The sequence below is a fragment of the Uranotaenia lowii genome, chromosome 3 (genome assembly GCF_029784155.1).
Source record: "Uranotaenia lowii strain MFRU-FL chromosome 3, ASM2978415v1, whole genome shotgun sequence".
Lineage (NCBI taxonomy): Eukaryota > Metazoa > Arthropoda > Insecta > Diptera > Culicidae > Uranotaenia > Uranotaenia lowii.
The window spans coordinates 198,413,527-198,427,036 of NC_073693.1; the positions used below are offsets into that span (position 1 = coordinate 198,413,527).

The 13,510-nt window shown below is 47.2% G+C and overlaps 2 long non-coding RNA genes across 2 annotated transcripts; one reads left to right on the top strand and one right to left on the bottom strand.

Annotated features, from left to right (window-relative positions):
* Positions 1 to 994: 994 nt before the first annotated feature.
* LOC129758705 (uncharacterized) lies at positions 995 to 1,664 on the bottom strand. Its single transcript, XR_008740048.1, has 3 exons — positions 1,294 to 1,664; positions 1,166 to 1,237; positions 995 to 1,089 (listed from the first exon to the last, which is right to left on the bottom strand). It is a non-coding gene; the product is annotated as an uncharacterized LOC129758705 (long non-coding RNA).
* Positions 1,665 to 4,338: 2,674 nt separating this feature from the next.
* Positions 4,339 to 5,100, top strand: LOC129758706 (uncharacterized). The gene is made up of 3 exons (XR_008740049.1): positions 4,339 to 4,650; positions 4,718 to 4,945; positions 5,013 to 5,100. It is a non-coding gene; the product is annotated as an uncharacterized LOC129758706 (long non-coding RNA).
* The last annotated feature ends 8,410 nt before the right edge of the window (positions 5,101 to 13,510 follow it).

Sequence of the window (13,510 nt, forward strand, 5' to 3'; positions counted from 1 at the left end):
GCTACAGAGGTTCGGGATTACGTATCCCGTTGTATAACTTGTAAAGAATGTAAGGCGCCCAATATATCCTTAACTCCGCCCATGGGAGAACAACGGATTACCACCCACCCGTGGGAAATCGTAGCCGTTGACTTCATCGGGCCGCTCCCACGCAGTAAGAAGCAACATCAGTATATCTTGTCCACTGTCGACTTACACACTAAATGGGTCATGCTCTTGCCCTTTCGCAGAATAGATAGCGCAGCCGTTTCAATCGCGATTCGTGACCAGTGGTTCTATCGGAACTCTGTCCCCAAAGTTATGATCACTGACAATGCCTCCTGTTTCACATCGAAAGAATTTCGATCCCTACTGGCAAGGTTCAACATACGGCATTGGCTGAATTCGAAATACCATTCCCAGGCCAACCCAGTGGAAAGGGTAAATCGAACAGTCAATGCTGCTATTAGAACCTACGCCCGGGGGGATCAAAAGCTTTGGGATGTGAAATTGTCCGAGATTGAGGCTATAATAAATTCCTCCGTACACTCTGCAACGAAAGTTACTCCCTTCTTTGCCACTCATGGCTATGAACTCGTCCTTCAGGGAACAGATCACAACCGAATCGGGTCCGAGTCAGAATTAACTCTCGACGAGCAACAAGCTAGACAAAAACAACTTTTTCATCAAATCAATGAATTAGTTCAGAAAAACCTACGTAAAGCGCATGAGGAAGGAAGAAAAAACTATAATCTACGACATCGTAAATACGGAAAAGCATTGGAAGTAGGCCAGGTCATATTCCGGCGTAACATGAAGCAGTCGAGTGCGGTCGACAATTATAACGCGAAATATGGACCGCAGTACATTCCCGCGCGAGTTGTACGAAAAGTCGGTTCATCGTCCTATGAAATCGAAGATTTAGATGGAAAATCATTAGGCATTTGGCCTGCGGAGCACTTGAAACCTTAGTGAGGAATTTCTCTGGTGTTTCCATTCATAACGCGTCATTAATCGGTTGTCATCCCATTCTATTTATTCCAATAAAAACTTCGTTAACAAAAAGTCGTCATAACATCGAATATATTAGCCGGTTCACTCTATCATCACCTAAAACGAAAAGAGTAAAACGGAATGTATAAAACAACAACAACAACAAAAAAACTAACTAGTAAATATTACTCACCGGATTCCGTCGCGATCACTGAAATGAATCGTCCCATCTTTGTTGGACTGACCGCGTCAGGAGGTTCCTTCCCTGGAATATAAACGGGTTGGAGGTCGTCGATGTAGAATATGAGCCCTACAACTTACCTGAATCAACTGGAATTCGGTAGGCAAAGATCGTCACTTCCTAACAGCAAACTGAAAACTGATTCTCGTTCAGCTGCCGCGATTTAAGCTAGAAAATACAAAGCAAAACAAACTTCCACTGACAGATCAACTCGGGCGAAAATAGTGTTGGAAAAGCTTTCGAAATTTCGCAACCAATATTGTAGGTCGACTTGCATACAAGTTTAAGGTGCAAGGATAATTATTAGTAGAAGAATTCAATAATCGTAGGTTTATTCAAAGAAAATAAAACCTGCCCATTGTTGGGATGAATCACTTCAGGGATAATCTATTATATCATATTTGAAAATCAAATTGCATAGTAGGAATAAAATCTCATGAAGCAAGTTGTAACCAAATCCACAAGAATAATATCAGATCCAATGAAGCCACATTGAGAGTTGAAGAATGATAGAGCTCTTTAATTTGAAGTTTCATAATGCAAAAGGATCCGATGATGGCCGTTGAATAAGCCACATTGAGAATTAGAGAAAAAAAATACTTTAATTTTGATAAGAAGATTTCCAATGATGGCCGTTGAATAAGCCACATTGAGAATTTAGGTTAGGGATATAAAATAATATTTATGCAACGGTTTCTAGTGTATGAGTGATAGAAGATTGAATGTGTGAATGAATGTTATTACGGGCCCGTATAAATGTTGTGAGAATGAATGAAAAAAAAATATACCACTGAAAGCATGAATGAAACTTAGTAGGTAAAGTTATAAAGTAGTTTATAGGATAATACATTCCCAAAATATAGAATAAGGAAAAAACCAAATAGTAATAAGAATAATAATAATCATAAAGTGGGTAAACTTTTGAATTAATTAAATTATAGTGAAACAAGTGATGAATTAAGCAAAATTAGGTTGTAGTTAAAAAAAAAAAAATTAAAAAAAAATATATATATAAAAAAAAAACCTCCCGGATGAAGCGCCAAAATGATTCTCATGGGTTGAACTGAAATGGCATAAATTTCAAAAGAACAGGAAAAAAATACTTTGTATTTTTTTCTCTGTGGAGGGGGATAATTGTTACCGTCAAACAGTAACAATGGTTTTCAGAACACTTCCTTGTAATATGCACATTAACTTAACTTAAAGTAAATATAAATTATTATTATTGTATCCATTTTCTTTTTTGTTGGCTCTTTTTTTATATAAATATTTATTAGCTAGATTTGTTTCAGTGTCTTTTGTCACCCTGCATTCACTCCTACCATTCGAACTCGACAGCCAATAGCTCCCAACTCTATCGCCGAAAATTTGTTGACAGCCGGAAACTCAGGCGAAAATCGAGCGAAAAAGTGGAGAGTAGGACGAGACAAAGCTCAACGACGACGGCTTAGCAGTAAAGGGGGCATTCAGTCCGGAACACTTAAGCAGGGGAGACGTGTTTCTCGTAGCTCTCACCCAAGAAGAAACCAAAGTGTGCTCACGTGCTCTAAAGTGTAGTTAAACACAAAACGAGCTAATATTAAAAATACCATCTGCTGTTACCGGACTTTTTCCCTACCGGATTCCTTGCCTGTCCGTGGTTCGAGGAAACGTCAAACAACATCCGAAAGGGAAAGCGCTCTTCCGTTGACGAGCGCATCGCCGAAGTCGTGTCCACGTGGCCAGTGGGAAAGACCAGACAGAAACCGATCTGTTCGAAGCCGGGGGTCTAGCCGCCATTAATCCGACCCGCTCCAGCTTTGCCGGGTTCTTCATCTCGCTGGTGCCCAGGAACAAAGGGGAGGTAGCGCTTTTGCCGACACCTAGCGCGCCTTTCCAAGCAGCGACCACGTGGCCCGGAAAACCCTGCCTGGGAACTCTTCAGGCTTTCAAGGTTCGTTCTGAAGACACACGGGCCTCTGACCAGCACGGGGTTTGGCTGTCCCAGGAATCCTGCAACATCCAGCAACATCTGTGGAGATACCAGGCTTGGGACGACCGAGAAAGGACCAGACACGTGGCCTTGCAGGAGCACAGGTAACAAATTGACTATCAATAATCAGGTGCGTGGCTCCGCCCGTCATTTAGCCCCTCCTCAAGCAGTCAATACCTTAACCTCTCCGCCTACCACACTCAAATCTTAAGCCGTCCGTCCGTCCGTCGCCGAATCTCATTCTCGTCGTCTCAAGCTCTCTCTCTCCCCACCATCTGCAATCAACCATCAAGCCATTCATCTCCAGCTGCGGGCCCGCCTCCAGGGCACATTCACCATGCTGCATTCCAGGACCAGGACATCAACGGCCGCACCGGTTCCCTTTCCTACTGTTGTAATGTCTGTCCAATAAACGTTTGAAATGAAAATACATTTTTTCTAAATTAGGTCCGAGAGCCCATATTGCCAGAGAGAATTCTGCTGCCGTATCTTTATCCCAGTCCACCCCTGTTGTTGTTTCTCTGCTAGCTAGTGGAAGCCGACCCTGACAAAGTAGCCGCCTGAGCTAGTCGATACTTATAAAGACAAGCTTGAAGTGTTAAATAGTTTCTACAAGTCAAATAGGTGTTTAAGATGGAACGCCATATTTTTTTTATAAAAATCGAGCATTTTATTTTGTAAAAAATCGCATGAAAACCAAAAATTAACACTTAATTTGTATTAAAATTCTATTAATTATTATTAGTTTATATATACACAACATGGGCATCCATAGAGGAATCTTAATATGTTTTTGGATGATTTTTATCGTAAATTCATGCATTTAAAACTTTTATTATGCAAAACTATACTGGCGCACGTATTTTTGACAAGTTTCTCGAGAAATCAACCGATAAAATTCGATGCGCATCAAATTTATGCCAGTAAATAACGAAAAACATCAAAGTTGTTAATATTTTCTTGAATATTTTACTATTCATGACCAAATGGCACCATCTTATCACGCGAGTAGTTCGACCAGAATATTTTTTCTTGAACTTTTCAATTTTAAAACCACTGCTCGGAAAGTAAACATTCACGCCGAAATTTTTTCACTCGAAGTAAAACTTGACAACTCAAAGAAACCCTCAATAAGGTTGTACACACTAAGACTGCAGTTATTCTGCTCGGAACCGTGATTCTCTGAATCACAGGAAAACAGCTGAAAATGACATTTGAACTGTCAAAAACAAGAGATTTTCCTGTGGCACTGAGAGATTGCTAACCGATTCTCGTATCACTCAATTTCTCCTGAAATTTGAAGGAACTCTCCTTCGGGTGCTCAGGAGCTCGAAAAATTTCAGGACAACAATCTCCTGTATCACTGTTTTAAGTGACAGGTGTTTTCGTATTTGCTTATTGGAACCGCGAGGACAAATTCAATAAAAGCCATCTTGAGAACTGCCCATTTCTGCACGGGAGAGAGGTATGTAATGAGTAAGTTGTTTAATACACTTTTATTAATGTTTATTTGCCTTTTTTCGCTTCCCTAGATACGGCCGAAATCCGCGGGGCTAATGGGAAACGATTTCTCCGAGAGGAACAGTTTTCTTCCGGAGCATTCATCGGCGAAGTGTGGCGTCCATTGTTCAGAGGGTGGCTCCAATTTTAAGGAACAGATCCGTTTCTGGCCGCTGAACTCGAAAACCAAATAGGCGCCTGATGAAGAAGCTGGAGATTGAACTGCTGGTTTTAGTGGCATACATTTTTTGCTAGAAAAGGTAAATCTTCTATAATTTATAAGAAAATGAAAAATTAACTTTTCGTTGTTTTTTTTTTTGTTTTCAGGCTGGATCTAACACCACAAAATGCAGGAACGCAGTAATAACAGCAATATGATTGTAAAGCATTAATCTGTTTGTTTTTCAAAGGGTAATAAAACTTTGATTCGAAGAACAATGTGCTTTTCACATTATGTATAATAAACCCTTTCATTTTTATGTAAATCTGGGGAGGGAAACATTTTCGAGCCTACAGGAGAATTTTGAAACTTCCTGCAAGTCACAGGACAAATCCGTTTTGAACCTACAGTTAAATTTGACAGTTGTTTTCCTGAGCTGTTTTTCTGTCCTGAAATCGTCCTGTAATTTCAGCTGTTGAAAATACAGGACGAAATCGTCCCGACCACAGGAGAAAAGATTAAGTGTGTAAGCAAAATCAAATGATGGTTTGCTTAGATTCCTACTAAAACATGTAAATTTTCGAATAAGTAAAGTGGAGCACAGGTGATACAATGGGAACAAAAGGTACTTTTCATCTTGCTAAGTTTTTTATCAATACTCATGAAATCCTTCCGTCAAAAGTTTTTTCCCTTCAGGAGAGGTATTTCATTCACTAAAATGACCACATGTTTCAAAATATTTGCAAAAGCTCATGATTTTTTCGAAAAAACGGCATGTTTTGTTTCTCTGGCGAAAAGTGTCATGGCCGCCATTGTTCAAGGCAAAACTGAAAATTTCGAAAATTTCAATAGTTTGACTTTTGAGGGCTGGATATACCCAAGAAATATTTCACAAAATAGGATCGTTTTAGTTTGTGATCAATGAGGTGATGAAATTTCAAGTATTTTTTCCGTTATTTCTTATTTTTCATTTGCACCCTCTGTGTTGTTATCTTCCCAATGGAGCATATATGATCCACCTCAAAACCCAAATTTATCAACAGGATCATGAAAATAGACTAAAATAATGCATCTTTTGTTCTAGAACTTCAGTTGAAAATCAATATTTCTATTTTTAAAACGTGAAAAACCTCGTGGGAAGGAAAGGGTTAACAAAATCAGCCACTTCTATAACAAAAAGGCAAAAAGTGGTGTTTTCTAACTGTCAAATTATAGGTATAGGTAAAAACTTTTTCAAATGTGTCCACGTGGACATCCGGGGAGGGGGGTAGGGGTTTGCCAAATGTCCACGCTTGTCCACGGAGGGGGAGGGGGGTGTCAAAAATCTCATTTTTCTGTCCACGTGGTATCTGAACGGCCCCTAATCAGTAAAAAAAGATGGACCAACGCCCTGTGAGAAGACTCCGAAAAGGAACGCAGAGTGCCTCCAGCTATCGGGTGGATGCATATTGAGGATAAGTAGGCAAAGGGGTACCAAAAGTTTCTCATTGGTGGGGGTTGGAGACGGAGCGCTTTTTGACAGCGAATTGTTCGCCTACCATGCCCAAGATAGGTAGATCAAAAGGTATGACATTGCGCTTAACCTCAATCGACAGAGCCGTGTAAACACAGGGTCGAAAATAGTTACGAAATTTCGAACAATATGTATGGGATTTGAAACAAAATTTCAATTTATGAAAGATTGAGGGGTCTTATTGTCCAAATAAGTAATCTAGTCGAGATCTACCGCAAACTGAAACGCGAAGCAGGAAGGATTGGGTTGATGATTAATACGTCCAAGACGAAGTACATGCTGGCCTGCGGATCCGAGACCGACCGAACCCGCTTGTCCAGTAATAACAAGGTCACGATCGACGGCGACGAGCTGGAGATAGTCGAAGACTTTGCCTATCTCGGCTCACTGGTGACCGCAGACAATGACACCAGCCGTGAGATCCGGAGGCGAATTATCAGCGGAAGTCGTGCCTACTATGGACTCCACAAGCAACTGCGGTCGAGAAGACTTAGCCCTCGCACGAAGTGTAACCTGTATACGACGCTTATTAGACCGGTTGTTCTCTACGGGCACGAGACATGGATATTGCTCGAGGAGGACCTGCGTACACTCGGAGTATTCGAGCGACGAGTGTTAAGAACCATCTTTGGCGGCGTACAGGAGAACGGAATGTGGAGGCGAAGGATGAACCACGAGCTCGCGCGACTCTACGGCGAACCCAGTATCCAGAAGGTCGTGAAGGCTGGCCGGATACGCTGGGCGGGACATGTTGCGAGAATGCCGGATGACTGTCCTGCAAAACAGGTGTTCGCCACGAATCCGGTAGGAACAAGACGAGCAGGGGCGCAACGAGCGAGGTGGTTAGACCAAGTGGAGCGTGATCTGGCGAACGTGGGGTGCCCGAGGAATTGGAGAACGGTTGCCATGGACCGAGTGAATTTTAGGAATTATGTTCGTCAAGTTATGTCGTAAGACGGAATACTATGTAAATAAAATAATAAGTAATCAGTCGCATGCTTTGAAATATGTTGTGTAGAAATTCGTAAAAATTATGTTCAAAAGCTTTCTTTTTTCCGACTACGTAGCAGTTTTTCTTTGGCAAATTAGCAGTATTTCAGCAAAATAATCGAATTTCGGAGAGTGTTTTTTCATATGTAATAGTAAAAATATGGTGAAAAAATGACTTGTTACAACTTGTAATGAATGCTTCTTTATTTTAGATACTGAAAAAATAAAAAAGTTTCAGTTATAAGGAATTCTGCAAAAAGCAATTTTTTTTAACTCTATAAAAAATCCACTTAAGAAATATTTTTTCCATCCGCAGAGCAATTAATGCATTGCAAATACTTTGGTGAACATTTCTATATTTTTTGCAGAATTTTTAAAATCAGTAGTTTAATAAGAAAACTAATATTTATAAAAATTTCTATACATTTCTGTGGAATTTCTATAACTATTTTTCGGTTGGCCTACTAATACATATGCAAGCAACGGAGTAGTATACCTAAGGAATCTAGCTATCCTGTACCATGCTCTGCGACGTAGTTCCACCTCCCCGTGGTGCAGAGTGGAAACGTGTCTGCTTTATGCAGATGTACGGCCGAGAGAACTACACCCCCCCCCTTATGAAGACCCTCGCTAAAGAATTTGGATTACGACAATGGAATTTCTATCGGAAACCGACTCCATTGGTGAAGGTGTGGAGCTAACCGTGCCGATGTACCTGGAAGGCTGGCGGGTCGTTAAGTCACGCCAGTCTCTAACGGTTGCCTGTGGGGCACCGGGACACACCCCACAGTATCCCAGTCCTTGCTGCGCTAAGCAGGTCACTGGCGCAGTGGACCGTTTGTTACCTGATTACTCGTGGGATCAAATATGCCAAAAAATCTAAAAGAAATGAAAAAGGACGGAACGGATAAGGGCGAGAGCTCGAATCCGTTCGGCGGGAGTGGCCTTAGGCGTTCGCCGGTTAGGCAATCTGCCAACCCGGTGGACCCGACGGCAACGTCGGTGGAAACACCGAGCGATGTGCGAGCGGACCCGTACGATCAAGTACAGGAAGCGCTGGAAGACCTACTGAGCTCCCCGGAACTCCAAGATCCGGGAGCTCCAGTAGAGTTGGTCACGGCCATGGCTGGCATCGCTGACCTTGTGGAATGTGTGAAGGGGAAGTCCAACATCCACAAGGAAATACGCGAGAAGCTAGCCAGGGTGATGCAGCTCTTCATCGCAGCCAACAAAGCTGTGGTGGAACGGCTTGCGGAGCCCGAGGCCGCCAGACCAAAAGAGCGAGGGCCGGCAGAGACCCCTCTGAGGGCGGACACCATCCGCCCAAAGAAGGTCAATGCCTTTGCCCAAACAGAGGGCAGCCTTGCGTTTGCTGGCAACAGCAAGCGTAAGAGAGGGTCTCCCGGGGAACTCAGACCCGGGGACCCTAAGAAAAGAGCGGAGGATCCGTCTGTCCGGCAGGATCCTGCGGCCAGCGCTTCCAAGCGGGCGGAAGGCCCTGCCGAAAAGGCAGATGAGCCGACGAGCGCAAATACCGGATGGCGGACGGTATCGCGCAAAAGGGGAAGGCCCAAAGGTACGGAGACGGGAAAAGCCAAACCCCAACCCCAACGACGCAAACGTCGCGTCAGGGAGAGGGGCGAGGCGATTGTCGTCAAAGCACCTGAGGGCACGTACGCAGATGTCTTGCGACAGATGCGTACGAACGAAGATCTCGCCGATTTAGGCGAGAAAGTTCGGAGGATCCGTCGGACACGCACCGGCGAGATGATCCTCGAACTGAAGCGTGGTGCTGGAAACTCCAGCGGGACCCTTACGGCTAAGGCCGCCGAAGCCCTTGGTGACAAGGCTGAGGTGCGTGCCCTCTGTAAGGAAGTGACCATCCGGGTTAAAAACCTGGATGAAGTCACGACGGAAGACGAACTGCGGGTGGCACTGGTCGAGCAGTGCAAAATCTGCTCTGACCAGATGACGGTTCGTCTGCGGAATGGCCCTCCCAAATCTGGTATGCAGATTGGGCTGGTCAAACTTCCGGTTGCAGCAGCAAACGCCGCACTTAAGTGTGGGCGGCTAAAGGTGGGATGGTCTATCTGTCAGATATCCATCCCCCAGCAACCGGACCGGTGCTTCAAGTGCCTGTTGAACGGTCACAAGTCGTTCGACTGCACTGGGCCAGACAGAAGTGGCATATGCTGGCGCTGCAGCGAAACCGGCCACAAGTCGGCTAACTGCAAAAAGCCTGCTAAATGCCCTGTCTGCGCTGGAGACCACGCTGTTGGCAACCCTAGGTGCCCCGCCTACACAAAGGCGCAGGCGGTACCACCCCGGGCGCCAAGAGCATAGAGGTCGTCCAACTTAACCTCAACCACTGCTACACAGCACACCAGCTGTTGCGGCAGATGACAGTTGAGGAAAAGTTGGACATCGCGCTAGTGGCAGACCCATATCGCAGAGCTGCGAATGGCATTAATTGGGCGACTGATGATGCCAAACTGGCCGCGATATGGGTTACAGGTAGTTTCCCCATACAAGAAGTTGTGGCGACGGAATACGAAGGCATGGTGGTGGCCAAAGTTAACGGGATCTACTTCTGTAGCTGCTATGCTCCCCCAAGGTGGTCCTTGGAGAGGTTTGGCACTATGGTTGACAATATGGTGGATGTGCTAATGGGGAAAAGCCCCATCGTTATTGCTGGCGACTTTAACGCGTGGGCCGTTGAATGGGGTAGCCGCCTCACAAACCCCAGAGGTCAAACTCTTTTAGAAGCCCTGGCGAGGCTTAATGTGGATCTAGCCAACGTAGGGAATACCAGTACCTACCAAAGTTGGAACGGGAGCGAGTCAACCATAGATGTCACCTTCGGTAGCCCGGGGTTGGTAAGCGATTGGATGGTGAGCGAGGCCTACACGAATAGCGATCACTTCGCGATTCGCTATCGGCTAGGCTCAAGTACGCGGACAGGTAGACGCGAGTCTCGTACAGGAGAACGCCTCTGGAAGACAACGCAGTTCGACCAGAACGTCTTTGTCGAAGCGTTGCACTGGGAGAGGAACCTGGACAACCTGTCCGCGGAAGAACTGACGAGGGTTCTAGCTCGCGCTTGCGATGCTGCGATGCCGAGAAGGGCCAAGCATAAAAGCACTAGGCCACCCGTCTACTGGTGGACGGAGGAAATTGCGGGTCTGCGCGCCGACTGCCATAGGGCAAGGCGCAGGATGCAGAACGCAAGGACCCAAGAAGAGCGAACGGAGCGTAGGCCACTCTTCACAAGCGCGAGATCGGCCCTCCGCAGGGCCATCAACGCAAGCAAGAGGGCACGTTTCAAACAGTTATGCCGTGACGCCAACGACTGTCCATGGGGTGATGCCTATCGGATAGTCATGGGCAGAACTAAAAGTGGGGGCGCACCACCTGAAACGTGCCCCGATAAACTGAGAGTCATCATCAATGAGCTGTTCCCACAGCACGATGTTACCCGCTGGCCAACAGTCCCGTATGACTGGGACACCAGCGCCGAAGAGAGGATAACGGTGGAAGAACTTCGCGAGATCGCCAAGTCTCTCCAACCGAGGAAGGCCCCCGGACCGGACGGCATTCCGAACGTCGCGGTGAAGGCCGCGATTAGGGAATTCCCCGATATGTTCCGAACATCGTTGCAACGATACGTGACGGAACGGGTGTTTCCTGACACGTGGAAACGGCAGAAACTTGTTCTTCTGCCAAAGCCGGGTAAGCGTCCAGGAGACCCATCGGCATATCGGCCGATCTGTCTACTGGATACAGCGGGTAAGGTCCTGGAGAAGGTGATTCAGAACCGACTTCAGAGATACACGGAAAGTGAGGGCGGACTCTCGGGGAAACAGTTTGGTTTCCGTCGAGGTCGCAGCACCGTAGATGCCATCCGCTCGGTCATCGAGGTAGCGGACAGAGCCAGGCTGACCAAGAGGAGAGGGCTCCGCTTTTGTGCGGTTGTCACTCTGGATGTGAAGAACGCCTTCAACAGTGTCAGTTGGACAGCGATTGCGTCGTCGCTCATCCAAATGAGGATCCCGGCATATCTGTATAGGCTTGTGGAAAGTTACTTCCACAATCGCCAACTGCAGTATATGACCGGCGAGGGTTTGCGAACACAAGAGGTTTCGGCGGGTGTTCCACAGGGGTCAATTCTCGGCCCGGTTCTGTGGAACATCACCTACGACGAACTCCTACGAACGAGCCTCCCATCGGGAGCCGAACTCGTAGGATTTGCAGATGATGTAGTCCTCTTGGCGAGGGGCTCCTCAACAGCGGAGGTTGAGCTACTGGCCACGGTAGCTATCCAGGAAGTGGAACGCTGGATGCACTCCAAGTGCCTGCGTCTAGCCCACCACAAAACCGAGATGGTGCTTATCACCAACCTGAAATCACCCCAAACAGGTACCATTGCCGTTGGACCGTGCAACATCGTGTCTAAACGCGCAATTAAGTACCTAGGGGTGATGATTGACGACAGGCTCAGCTTCACGAGCCATGTCGAACACGTGTGCAAGAGAGCGGCAATGGCCACGGCCGCACTCACACGAATGATGCCGAACTCCTCGGCTATCCAAAGCAGCAAAAGGCGGATCATTGCAAGTGTGACCACTTCGATCTTGCGGTACGGAGCAGCGGCCTGGAGGCAGGCCCTGGGAGGAAGCTGTAACCTGCAGCGACTTAGCAGCGTTCAGCGGCTGATGAACCTGCGGGTTATCAGCGGATACCGGACCATGTCGTCCGAAGCCGCCTGTGTAGTAGCGGGTGTTATGCCCATCTCGGTTTTGCTAGAGGAGGATGTCTATTGCTACGACAACAGAGACACGCCCAACGTTCGAGATCTCGCCAATGAGGACTCGATGTCCAACTGGCAGCAGCTGTGGGACAGCTCAACGAGAGGAAGGTGGACCCATCGTCTGATCCCGCACATCGGGAGCTGGATCGGAAGAAGGCACGGTGAAGTGGACTTCTATATGACGCAATTCCTGACTGGTCATGGATGCTTCATGAAGTACCACTACCGGTTTGGACATGTGGCTTCGCCATATTGCCCAGATTGTGGTGACGTAGAGGAAACACCCGAACATGTGGTGTTTGTCTGTCCGAGGTTTGCGGCGGTACGTACTTCCATATTTGCCGCCTGCGGGCCTGACACGACAGCAGACAACGTTGTACAGAGGATGTGTGCGGATTCCAACACTTGGCACGCGGTCAGCGATGGGTTCACCCGGATCATGACTGCCCTGCAGAGGAGCTGGAACCAACGGCAGTCCGCGAACGGTGTAGGATGACTCCATCGGCGGGGAGCATCTGAGTAGTGTGCGTCCGATCCCTTGATCGAAGCTACAAAGATAAGGCATCATCTTCTGCGTAGCGGAGGTCAGGGGTGCGCCGCGAACGTGTGTAGGATACCCCAATGTCGGGGGGTATCCGAGTAGTTCCGCTTCCTAAGAGGGAAACTGCGGGGATAAGACTTTACCTTCCTCGTAGCGGATCTCGAAGGAAGAGGGTTAACCACTGTCGGGGGATACCCACGGGTAGAGAGGCTCTCGACGCCGGGCGAGCCTCTCGAGTCGGTGTAGGATGTCGTCACCGTCGGGAAACATCCGAGTCGTAGCGTTCCAAGTCCCGAATGTGTGCCGTGACAGGCGCGAGTCTAGGATAAGCTGCTCTCGATTTGGCACACAACGGGCAGGAAAATCCGCGGGCCAAAAATCCTAGGGTTGCCAACCAAGGGGGATATAGAAGACCGGACAACGGTCGGTGTAGACTGACCCCATCGACGGGGGGCTGTCGAGTAGAGTGCGTCCGACCCCACGGTTTGAAGTTACAAAGATAAGACAATACCTTCTGCGTAGCGGATGCCGTGGGTGCGCCGCGTTCGTGTGTAGGATGCTCCACCTTCGGGGAGTATCCGAGTAGAGCGGTTCTCAACGACAGAAGCTGCGGGGATAAGACTTGACCTTCTTCGCAGCGGAAATCGTTGGGAAAGGGTTATTCCACGTTCGGGGAATACCCACGGGTAGAGTGGCTCTCGACGCCGGGCGAGACATTCGAGTCGGTGTAGGATGACGTCTTCGTCGGGAATCATCCGAGTAGTTGCGTTAAGTCCCGCGCGTGTGCCGTGACAGGCGCGAGTCCAGGATAAGC